General features: G+C 57.7%; 1 long non-coding RNA gene across 1 annotated transcript; it reads right to left on the bottom strand.

The window, feature by feature from the left end:
* Window positions 1-856: 856 nt before the first annotated feature.
* Window positions 857-10,675, bottom strand: LOC122227591. The gene is made up of 5 exons (XR_006206136.1): window positions 10,556-10,675; window positions 9,646-9,864; window positions 3,663-3,712; window positions 1,581-1,642; window positions 857-1,046 (listed from the first exon to the last, which is right to left on the bottom strand). It is a non-coding gene; the product is annotated as an uncharacterized LOC122227591 (long non-coding RNA).
* Between the last annotated feature and the right edge of the window lie 313 nt (window positions 10,676-10,988).

Genomic DNA, 10,988 nt, shown 5'->3' with positions numbered 1-10,988 from the left:
GGACTCTGTGAAAAGGATAAGATGTTCAGATTCTGCGATTCAGAGACTCCATTAAGGTAGCTTTGAGTCTATGAAAGACGCTCTAATTCCCAGCTCCGGTGCATCGCAGATGCCGTGAAAGGACGGACAGATCGGAAGATCAAGGAAGCGCCCGTGACCCTCTGCCCCCCTGCGTCAGCATCTGCAGTGACAGGACGCTGGGCCCCTGACTCCAAGCTCCTCTCAGAGCTGTCGGTCCCGGGGGGTCCCTGTCTCCATGCACCCTATCTCCTCTGCCATCACCTGGCTCACCCCAGTCTCTCCCATCGAGGATCCAGGGTCCTAGGGGTGAGCCCAACGTCCCAGGAGAACCTCCCTTCCCAGTCTCCTCGACCCAACCTGAGCCTGGTTAACCTGCCAGCAGAAATGGGACACGTCCCGGAAGGCCTTGGTACTTGACCCCAGTCTGTGTCAAACTGCTTTTGGGTTCTTCCACTCATAACTCCCTGGGAACACCCCCAAAACGGGGCTGGGACCCCTCCTGGCTTCTCTCCTCCAGTCCCTCCGGGCCCCTGCCCCGGGGCAGCCGGCGTGGACGCACTGGCTAGGAGCTCCTTGGCAGTGTTCTCTGCTGTAACTGTAGAGGTTGATCAACCCCAGGCTCTCCTGAGCTCACCCCCACGGGCTGAGTGGGCTAAATGGGCCCAAAACCCCCGGTGACAGAGCCCGGGGGGCCAGCACTTTAGCAGACATGCTCCCAGCCCCCCACATTTTTCCCCAGGATATTAATTACAAAGAGGATGGTGGGCACAGCCTTGGATGGTAGTGGACTTCCCTGGTGTAGCTCACTCAAGAAAAGACAAAGCAGTTCCGTTTCAGTCCTGTTTGTTTTTCCTGATGCACTCGCCCTGCCCCGCCGTGGAGGTCTCTCGCCGTTCACTGTTCATCCGGGGCGCTCTCCGTGGGCTCCGAGCAGCGGCGTCTTGCGGGTTCAGCTGGGTGTCTCGGGAAAGGAACAGGATCCGGGGGAGGGAAGAAATGGAGACCAGGCAGGTGGGGCTGGAATCCTGGAGGAGGCCGGATCATGGTTGGTTCTCCAGGACGGCCCAGCCAGGGTCCCCCCGCGACGCACCAGACCTCAGCAGGAAGGCTAGGGTTCCCGGGCACCTGCGGCAGAGGGAACCCGGAGCCCAGAGCCCGGCAGACTTGGCCTCGGGGATTGGGACAAGCCACTCCCTGAGACCCAGGAGCCTCCCTGGAAATACACAGGGAGGTGGTCACCAGACCCAGAGGGAGCTGTGAGCTGGCCAAGGGACCACACACTGTGGGGCGGGGGAGGGCTAAGCACCACTGGACGGCTCGCCACACCCACACCAGCCGATGCAGGTGCAGCAGAGGCCAGAAAAAGCAAAAGGAACCCAGGCTGACCTGGGACAAGCCCCTTCCCCGGCAGCGTCCCTCGGGCGCCCTCTACCGACAAAGCATGCCGTGGTGGTCTCTCCCTGGAGGAGTACTTGGGGTCTCTCCCCCTTCACTCCAGGGGGAGTTTGGGGCTGAGAGGCGATAAACTGAGGCCCGCGAAAGACCCCCGCAGTTCACACCTGGCCCGTCACCTGTTTGGGTACGCTTCGTGAGTCAAGAATGGTTCTGACATTTTTAAATGCTGGAAAAATAATCAAGAGAAGAATATTTTATGACATGAAATTATGTGAAATTCAAACCTCAGGGTCATAAGTAAGTTTTGAATTGTGTCAGTTAAAAAATTGTGGGGGTTTGGGGCAGCAGGGTGGCTCAGTCGGTTAAGCATCCGACTCTTCATTTCAGCTCAGGTCATGATCTCACGGTTCGTGAGTTTGAGCCCCACATTGGGCTCTGAGCTGATGTGGTGCCTGCTTGGGGTTCTCTCTTTCTCTCTGCTCCTCCCCCCATTCATGTGCATGTGCTCTCTCTCCCTCTGTCTCAAAATAAATAAATAAACTTTTTTTTCAATTGTGGGGGCACCTGGGTGGCTCAGTCGGATGAGCGTCCGACTTTGGCTCAGGTCATGATCTCATGGTTCACGAGTTCAAGCCCCACATCGGGCTCTGTGCTGACAGCTCAGAGCCTAGAGCCTGCTTTGGATTCTGTGTCTCCCTCTCTCTCTCTCTCTGCCCCTCCCCTGTTCTCTCTCTCTCTCTCTCTCTCTCAAAAATAAATGAAAACATTTAAAAAATTTTGTGGGGGCTTGGGGGCGCCTGGGTGGCTCAGTTGGTTAACCTCACTTCGGCTCAGATCATGATCTCACAGTCCGTGAGTTCGAGCCCCACGTCGGGCTCTGTGCTGACAGCTTGGAGGTCTCCCTCTCTCTCTGCCCCTCCGCCACTTGTTCTCTGTCTCTCTCTCTCTCTCTCTCTCTCTCAAAAATAAATAAAATGTAAAAAAAATTTTTTTTTTAATTTGCAGGGGTTTGTTTTCTGTCTGGTTACACAAATACCTACATCGTATCCTTGATTTGTCTCTTGGACCATCAGTCCTAAAATACTTAATGTCTTGTCCTATATGGGAAGTTTGACAACTCCTGGCGGTTGAACTGGTAACTGTCTAGGGCTCCCTTGGTCACCCTGAATTGTCCCCCATGCCACCTCCCACAGCTGTCAGATCTGGGCCGCCAGTCCCAGGCCTGGCAAAGCCTCTGGACATCACAGCCTGGAGATGGAAAAAGGCCCCCTCGGGGACCCCCCACAGACACCTTGGGGTAAGGGATCCAGGAGGGGGGCCAGGCTGGAGGAGGGGTATAGTCCTCCTCCGAGGGAGAGAGGTCACTGCCCTCCTTGGGAGGCTTTGGGAGGAGGGGTTAAAGGGATCGAGTGACAGGGACAGAAGCAACTCCCTGATGAGGTCTGAGCCCTACGCCTGGTGCCAGGGTCTAGAAGCCCCTTGTTTTTGGGCCACGGAGACCGACCCCTCCATGCCATTCCAGGCCACCTTTTTCAAAACATACCACCCCCAAGCCCAAGACGGCTTTCACACTCATCTTGTCCTATCTCTGGGACCCATTTCACAGACGGAGAAACCAAGACCCAGAAAGAGCTACCAGATGGCAGCAAAGAGGGAGAAGAAAGAGCAGAAACATTTGAGACAGGAGGCCTGGCTTCCAGTTCCAGCTTCAACTCGAGTGCCGAAGGCACAACCTGCTGTCTCTGAGCCTCCTGAAGGCCTATGACAGGCTCACCCCCTGCCGTTCTGCACCCAGCCCGGTGCCCCACACACACCTGTCTGCCTCCGGTCCTTTGTGAAATGATCTCTGTGAAGCTTAAGTTAGAAAATCCACGTAAAGCCCCCTGGCACGGGGTAGGTGCCCAGGAAACAGTAGCTCCATAGAGAACCAAGGTTGCTCTGACCCAAATCCCAGGTATTACTTCCCGGAACAGAGCAGCCCCTCCCCAGGCCAACACACCTGCCGACAACCAGGCAGAACGTCTGGCCCCAGGCATTCTCCCACATTAATTGTATTCATATCTGGAAGCTTCTTCCCCCACCCCCCACCACCACCATCCGCCTGATTGTCAAAGAGCTTTGATCCAGGAGATAACGGTGTAATTAAACAAGACAAATGCAGAGCAATCCTCTTAGACAGAACTCACTAGCCTACCCCCCCACCAAAGCCTACTAATGAACTATCTTTGCAGAGATTACACCCCTACCTGGGGCCCAGTTCGCCATGGGGCAAAAAGATTCCATTGTCATCCGAGACCTGAAGAGGGAAGGAAACATACTAATTGGCTTAGCTCTGTTTCCACAAAAATGAAAGAAATCTATATCATCTGCATAGTGGTGGGACATTTGCCAATAGACTGTGGCCGCCCTGGGAGACGCTGCCTTTCCGCCTTTCTCCGGCTTGTTTATAGCCTTCTGTGAATCAAACTGATTGCTGAGACAGATGTGGAACCCGAGTGGGGAGGATTGAGGGGAGCGCATGGCCGGAGTCTGGGTGCGAGAAGGACCCTGCCACCTGCGAGGGACAGACGGCAGCTCTGCCCGCCTGGCCTCATTGTCCTTGGGAACCACCGCTCCGCCTTCTCCCCTCTCCCGAAGGAATCACTCCCGCGGCCCAGATTCCAGGGTGCAGGCGCGGCGCCCAGGCCCCCAGTTCTAGTGATGGCTTCTGGGATGGGTGGGTCGGAGATGGGGAGGCGGCTGAAGCCGGTGGGGATTCTTGGGCAGGTGATTTAACGAGGGAGTAGCTCCGGGAGAACCTGAAAAGAAAAAGATGGGCGTTTGTTTCCAATTTCGGGTTAACACACATGAAGCTGCCCCCAGACGCTTTCGTAACAGGCTTTTCGTGGATGTATGTTTTCATTCCTCCCGGGAAATCGCCGAGGTGGAACCAGTAAGTCATAGATGAGATGTAGACCTAACATGAGAGGAGCCTTCCGAACTGTCTTCCAAAGCCGGGCGGCGGCCTGTGTTCCCATCGGCCCTGCCAGAGCCCCGGCGTCCCCACAGCTTCGTCTGCACTTAGTAGGGTCGGTCCTACTAATTTTAGCCGTTTTAGTGGGAGTAGAGTATCTGTTGTGGTTTCTTTTGTGTTTCTCTGATGAGTAATGTGGTCCCCCTTTTCACAAGCGTCTTGGCCATCCTAAACGCACCATGACGTGCCCTTTGGTGTATTTTGACCATTTTTATCACCATCTTTTTTTTTTTTTTTTAAGTAAGCTCTATGCCCAACACGGGGCTTGAACTCACGACCCCGACATCAAGAGGCGCACGTTCTACTGACTGAGCCAGCCAGGCGCCCCTCTGTTACGTGCTGAACAGGAAAGGCTGATACTCTTTTTTGGTTGAATCTCTTTGTACGTATTCCTGGGTTTTGTTATGACAGTAAATAGTATTTTTGTTTTATTGCCGGTTTTTTGGTTGCTAGTACAGAGAAACACAAGTGAGGTCTATATGGCACACTTGCACGCCCCTCAATTGGCAAATGAGCCTTTAGGAAACAAGCATGGATGTGAGCTCCCCAGGTCCACTTAGGCTTGGTGGTGCAGGGGAGGGGAGAAAGGGAGTGGGAGGTAGACTAAGGGAGGATAATGCGAACAGCTGACATCATATAGCGCTTGGTATAGGTAAGGGGCTGTGTTCACTCATTTAATCTTTAGAAACACCTCTGTGAGGCAGGTGTTATGATTACTGGTTCCATCGTGCATGAAGAAACTGAGGCACGGAGAGCTTACGTGACTTAGTTAAGATCCACCCAGCCAGGGACGCCTGGGGTGGCTCAGTCGGTTAAGCATCCCATGCTTAACGGCTTGGGTAATGATCTCACAGTCCGTGAGTTCGAGCCCCGCCTCGGGCTCTGTGCCGACAGCTCGGAGCCTGGAGCCTGCTTGGGATTCTGTGTCTCCCTCTCTCTCTGCCCCTCCCCTGTTCATGCTCTGCCTCTCTCTCTCTCTCTCAAAAATAAACATTAAAAAAAAAAAAAAAAAAAAGATCTACCCAGCCGGTGAATGCAGAGATGGGTTCAAATCCAACAGGCCTGGCCCTGAAGCCCCCACGCTGTCCTATCTCCAATACCTCCTTGAAGACGATCTTGATGGGTAATTGATGGGTAATTGACATAGTCGTGTTCAAGGCTGAGCAGAGACCACAGCACACAGTCAGTGCTCAATAAATGCTGGCCGAGGTGTCCTGCAACACCCTGCATTCTGGGGAAGCAGTCGTGACTGAGCCAGACGCAGAGCCCCAAGGGGCTTCCGGTCCCCTGGCGGGGGCTGGAGGAGAGAACTGTGGCTTATAGCACAGAGAAGAGCCAGACTGGAGAAGCTTGGGGTGGGGGGAGGTGGACAGCGGGAACCCAGGGAGGGAAGGTGGAGACAGAGGAGAGAACGGCCTGTGCAAAGGCCTGGTGGTGAGGAGGGCGTGGCGCCCCCCTCCCCCGGCCCCCGCGCCCGTGGGGGACCCCCGGAGGAGCGGTGGGAGCCTTTGCAGCAAGAGTCGGGCAGGGATACAGGGCTCGTTCGGGAGAGTGCCAGGGCCGGATTGAGGGGGTGAGCTTGGTTGGCATCACTGGGGTGGCCAGTGTGCAGCAGCTGGGATGGGGCTGGTGTCACCCCGCTACGTCCCATGAGCGCGGGGGGTGGGGGGGGGAGGCTTCACAGGGAGAGCTGCGGGGACGGGCGAGAGCCCTCTTCTGTCCCTTAGTGAGCCACCCACACTGGCGGCGATTCTGTAGACAGACCCCAGGGCTAGCAGGCTGTGGGGTGACAGCACCCCCTCCCTCCCCCATTCATCTCTTCTCCCATCCCATCCCCTCTCCCTCTGAGGCTGTTCCGGTCCATTAAATGATGAAGCAGCCTCATTTTGGAAGCTTCCAGCTCATTAACTGGGAGGAGGGAAGGAGTCTGGGGGGACCCAGGAGAGAGCCCTCGCCCTGCGAGGGCTGGGTAGGGGACCCCCGCCTGTGCCTTCAGGAGACCCAGTGGAGCCGTGTTAGGAGGAAAGGTGAGCCCTGTGAGGCTTCCTGCCTTGGGTCTCTTTGGCGCTTCAAGGTAGGACCATGACACGCTGGCTCTGAGGGGGAGGACTCTGAGGACCCCAGGGCTGTGGGAACAGAAGAGGGTGGCCTGGGGCCAAGAAGGGCTTCCCCGATGGTGCCACATGTCCCACTTCATCCGGGGCTCCTTTTCCCAGCCGGGGCCACCAGGGCCTCCCCGAGGGTGGACACAGAAGGGGCCTTGGGGGTGCCCGGAGGAGGCCGGTGGAGGGTTCCGCTGTGCTTGGGTCGTGGGGTGATGGCAGCCGGCTGCTGGCTCCGGGTTCTGTGTCCCTTGCTCCCCCTTTCCCACAGCGGGAGAGAAGGGTCGAGACAGGAAACCTGAGGCAGGGCAGGGGTGCAGAGAACTACTCCTGGTCCCCGGCCAAGAATATGCTGGATGCGCTTGACCCCTGCCCCGTCGCTGAGATATGGCACGGGCACATAATTCATCCTCCCAGGAGGACCAGGTGCCCTCTCCATCCCCCACCCCCTGGGGCCCCGAGAGGGGACGTGGCTGACCCTGGGCATCCGAGTGGCAGGGGGAGAACTTTCCATCCTCATCCCCCTGCCGGGACCATCACTGTCATCATCCGCAGGAGGCAAGTGAGGCTAGGACCCTGGCCCACACTTGCGGTGGCCATGGAGGCCTGGGGGGCACCGAGGCAGAGTGGCCGGAGATAAGCGAGGCAGCTTCCGGGTGGGTGGGTGTGTCAGGGGAGTGCGGGGGGCGGGGGCGGCGCTGGCTGTCAGCCCCTTCCCCGAGGGTCAGTTCCAGCCTGGACATCAGGCCTGTGGACGAAGACTGCAGTGGGAAGCCAGAGACTCTGCAAAGAGCCCCAAGGGGGCATGATCCTGCCCAAGGTCACCCGGGGAGCCAGAGGCAGAGTCCGCTCCGCCCTCTGCCCACCTGGGCTCCTCACAGCTGCTGCCGGGCTGGTGCTGGAACCCAGGGCTGCCGGAAGCTGATAAGCAGGATCCAGAGGGAGGAGAGACCCAACTTTCCAGAGCTCCCTTCCTGAGCCTGGCCTGAGGTCGGGCACCTGCAGGAGAGAGCCTGGGGGTGTGGCCACTGGGAAGGCGCGTGCGGTGGGGAAAGGGGTGGCCTGTCCAGGGCATTAAGCTTGACTTTTCCCTGCCCTGCTTCCGCACATTTCCTTGACAAACATTTAAAACCATCATTGGTTGAGTGATTACCATGTGCCGGGAGGTTTATACACACACCATCGAATTATCGAGCACCTACTGTGTGCCGGGATCCATCAGAGAACGGGTCCTTCTTGGATCTGGAAACAGATTCTAGGTTCCTTTTCCCAGATGAGGAAACTGTAATTCAAGGACCTGCCCATGTCACTCACCTGAGATGTGACAGGGCCTGGTTTGAACAGAGGCCCAGCTACAAATCCCTGCTCCTGAGGGCCGGGGATGGGAAGGGCCTCCCCAAGGAACAAGTCCTCGGCCTGGGAGTTGCCTCCTGCAGAGAGGGGAGGTGGAGCAGGAGACAGGACTGGCAAAGCTGGAGGGTGGGGGGCATGCAAAGTGCTGGTGCTCAGTTCTGTACACAGGATCCTGACAGCCACCGAGAGAAGCAGCACCGTGATCACTCCCGTGTTACTGATGCGGGGACCGAGGCTCAGAGAGGTCAAGGGACTTGTCAGAGGTCCCAGGAAGAGCCAGAGCTGGGGTTACCACCCAGGCCCCATCGGCCTCCTGATGCTACTGTTTTCTGCCTCTGTCTTCTCCTACTCTGCCAGCCTTCCAGAACATTCCCTGCACCTGTGCTTGTTCTCCCTCCTTACAGAGCAGGCTCAGGAGGCCCCAGGACAGCCCAGAGGATGGTGGGCTCTCCCCTCCTCCTCCCTGAACCCTCCACCTGCATGGACGTCCTCCAGTGTCACACCAGCTTTTCCAGCCACCAAGCCCCCGTTCCCCTGGCAAGTCAGGGGGAGCCTCCAGCCGGGCTTTTACAGGAATCGCTGACAAGACAGGTCTCCCTCCCCCTCTACTTGTGCAGTTAATGTTCGAACAGAAATGCAGAACTTTTCCAAGTGTCCGTATTACGTCCCATCTGCTGCACGAATCTCGCCCTGAGTTCAGCTGGAGGCCGGCAGTGTCCCGTGTCCCTCCGGCTTCTGTCCTCTGTGGATCTGCTCGGTTGGTGGCTGTAGTTCTTCCCAGTGAACCAAGAGGCCTGGGCGGGGGACAGAGCCGTGTGGTAAACCACAGAGACTGCCTTCTAGCGTGACCGGCTGTCCTCTGGCCATGGCCCTCTGTCTGCCCTCCCTGTGGTTTGCTGGCGTCTGCCTGTCCCTCCCTCTCTCTGTCCCCTTCCCCATCTCTCTTCTTGTCATTGTCCCTTTACTGCCTCTCCTTCTCCCCCTCCTCCTCCTCTTACCCTAACTCCCTTGCCCCCTTCTCACCTCCTTCTCCTTCCCTCCTTCTTCCTCCACCTTCTCTCTTTTATGGGCATTGCTCAAGGTCACAGCCACAGAGGCTTCTCCTCACCTGCCCCCAAAGGGGTCCTATCTTGACACCCCTTAGTTGAGTCAAGTTGACACATAAAAATCATCACATAATAGAACCATAACTTGATTCAGTTGTAGAAGGAAATCCGTGGCCTTCTGAGAAACATGAAAGACCAAGGTCCCTGCTACCATGGCATCCTGCCCACCCCCAGATCCAGGACCAGGGGAGGCAGGAGGATTTGATGATAGCAGGGAAGAGAAGACCCCTCCTCCACCCAGCTCTCTGGGAAAGTTGTTCCAGCTGCCAGGCCAGACCATTCTGGGTAATGGATGGCGTCTCTTGAATGCTCTCTGAGAGATGGGCCCCTCCCGAATCTGCTGCAGTGCCATTAAGAGGGAAAACGTTTGCTCTGTGGAGCTCCTGATGGCCTTTAGAAACTGCAAGTTAAACACCAACCAGGAAGGGCTGCTCAGGGCTTAACCCTCCCCTTCCCAGCCCAGGCCTCGCCGATGGGGCTACAGATCGCTGGCCTGGACTCTCAGGAGCCTCTCCCGGCTCTTCTCCGCCTGGAAGTGCGTGGGTGGGTGTGGGGGCAGGGCGGGGGGCACAGGGAGAAGAGGAACCTTTGAGGCTCTGGGCTCAGGTGATTGTAGCCTGAGGCCGGTTGGAGAGCAGAGCACTGGGGGACCCACCTTGGGGGCTGGGCAATTTGGGGCCACTCCCTTAACCTCTCTGTGCTGGCTTCCTACAGGGTGGAGGGGCTGGTTGGGCCTCCCAGGTCTAAGGTTCCAGGGTCCGTGTTCCATAGCAGGCAGGGCATGGTGGTCTTTCCCAAGAGGCCTGATGCGTCCATGTCCCCCAGGTCCGTGCACTGAAACCTGTCACCTCTGGCCCCAGTGGGGAGGCCAACCCTGGGGACAGAAGAAAGCAGGTGACCTGGGTGAGCTGACAGAGGAGAGGGAGCCCCTGTTACCCAGAGTCCCCTGGAAGCCCAGCACTGTGCTGGGACACCCCCCAACACACACACACACACACACACACACACACACACACTACACTGCCCGGGGCCAGCCTCACAAGACAGAGTGGTCTCAGCTTGACCCCCTGCCTCCCACCTCCCTACTTGTGCACATGCAGTCTCCTAGCCTGCCTTCCCTTCCTCCATCCATATCCTATAGGGCCCAAGCCTGCCTCCTCCAGGAAGTCTTCCTTGATGTCTCACAGCCAAAGCCTTCATGGCTCCACCCAGCTGGCCCTCTGGTTGTTACATTGCCCGACTCACTTTTAGATTTTGTGCCGTAAGACCCAGACCCAAACATGAGCTCATTTCACTATCTCACCGGGTTCATGGAGATTTACCGGGTGCTGGCTTGCCAGGCACGTGGGTGCCACAGAGGGGATGAGAATAAAAATCTACCGAGCACCTGCGGATGCCCCCGTGCTCGATCAGCCCACGTGGGGTCCGGGCAGGCTCCTCGCCCTGTTGGGAGGGTGAGGACCCGAGATCCAGAGGCAGGAGGCAGGTGCTCAGGTCCCACAGTGAGTCGGTGGCTGGGATTCGAACCCAGGCCGGACTCCAAGTCCCACCCCCGCCCCCGTTACCTGCCCCCAGAACTCTTCAACTCCCTGGGCTGGGCCAGGATTGATCCTGGGGCTGTCGCGTCCCATCAGGGGGGGTCTCTGGTGGCCACAGTTATGCAGAAAAGGGAGCAGCAAGGCATGGCTCTTGGTGACATGTGGGGCCCTTAGGTGACCCTTCAGTGACACACAGAGCCTTTCGATCACCCCTCAGTGACAGGCAGGGCCCTCCGTGACAGGCAGGGCCCTCAGTGACAGGCAGGGCCTTAGGTCACCCCCCAGGGATAGGAGGGACTCCGTCACCCTCAGTGACACGCTCACCACCTCTGTTTGCTCCCAGCCTGGCCTCTGGGCTGTGCTCCTACCTGGGACTCAAGGCCCCTCGGGGAGCCCACGTTCCCCCAGACTGTCCCCAGGGCCCAGCTCTTGCTGACGAGCCACAGGCATCAGGGAATCC

This window comes from Panthera leo, chromosome C1, assembly GCF_018350215.1.
Source record: "Panthera leo isolate Ple1 chromosome C1, P.leo_Ple1_pat1.1, whole genome shotgun sequence".
NCBI classification, from domain to species: domain Eukaryota; kingdom Metazoa; phylum Chordata; class Mammalia; order Carnivora; family Felidae; genus Panthera; species Panthera leo.
This window is presented reverse-complemented; position numbering and strand designations above follow the sequence as displayed.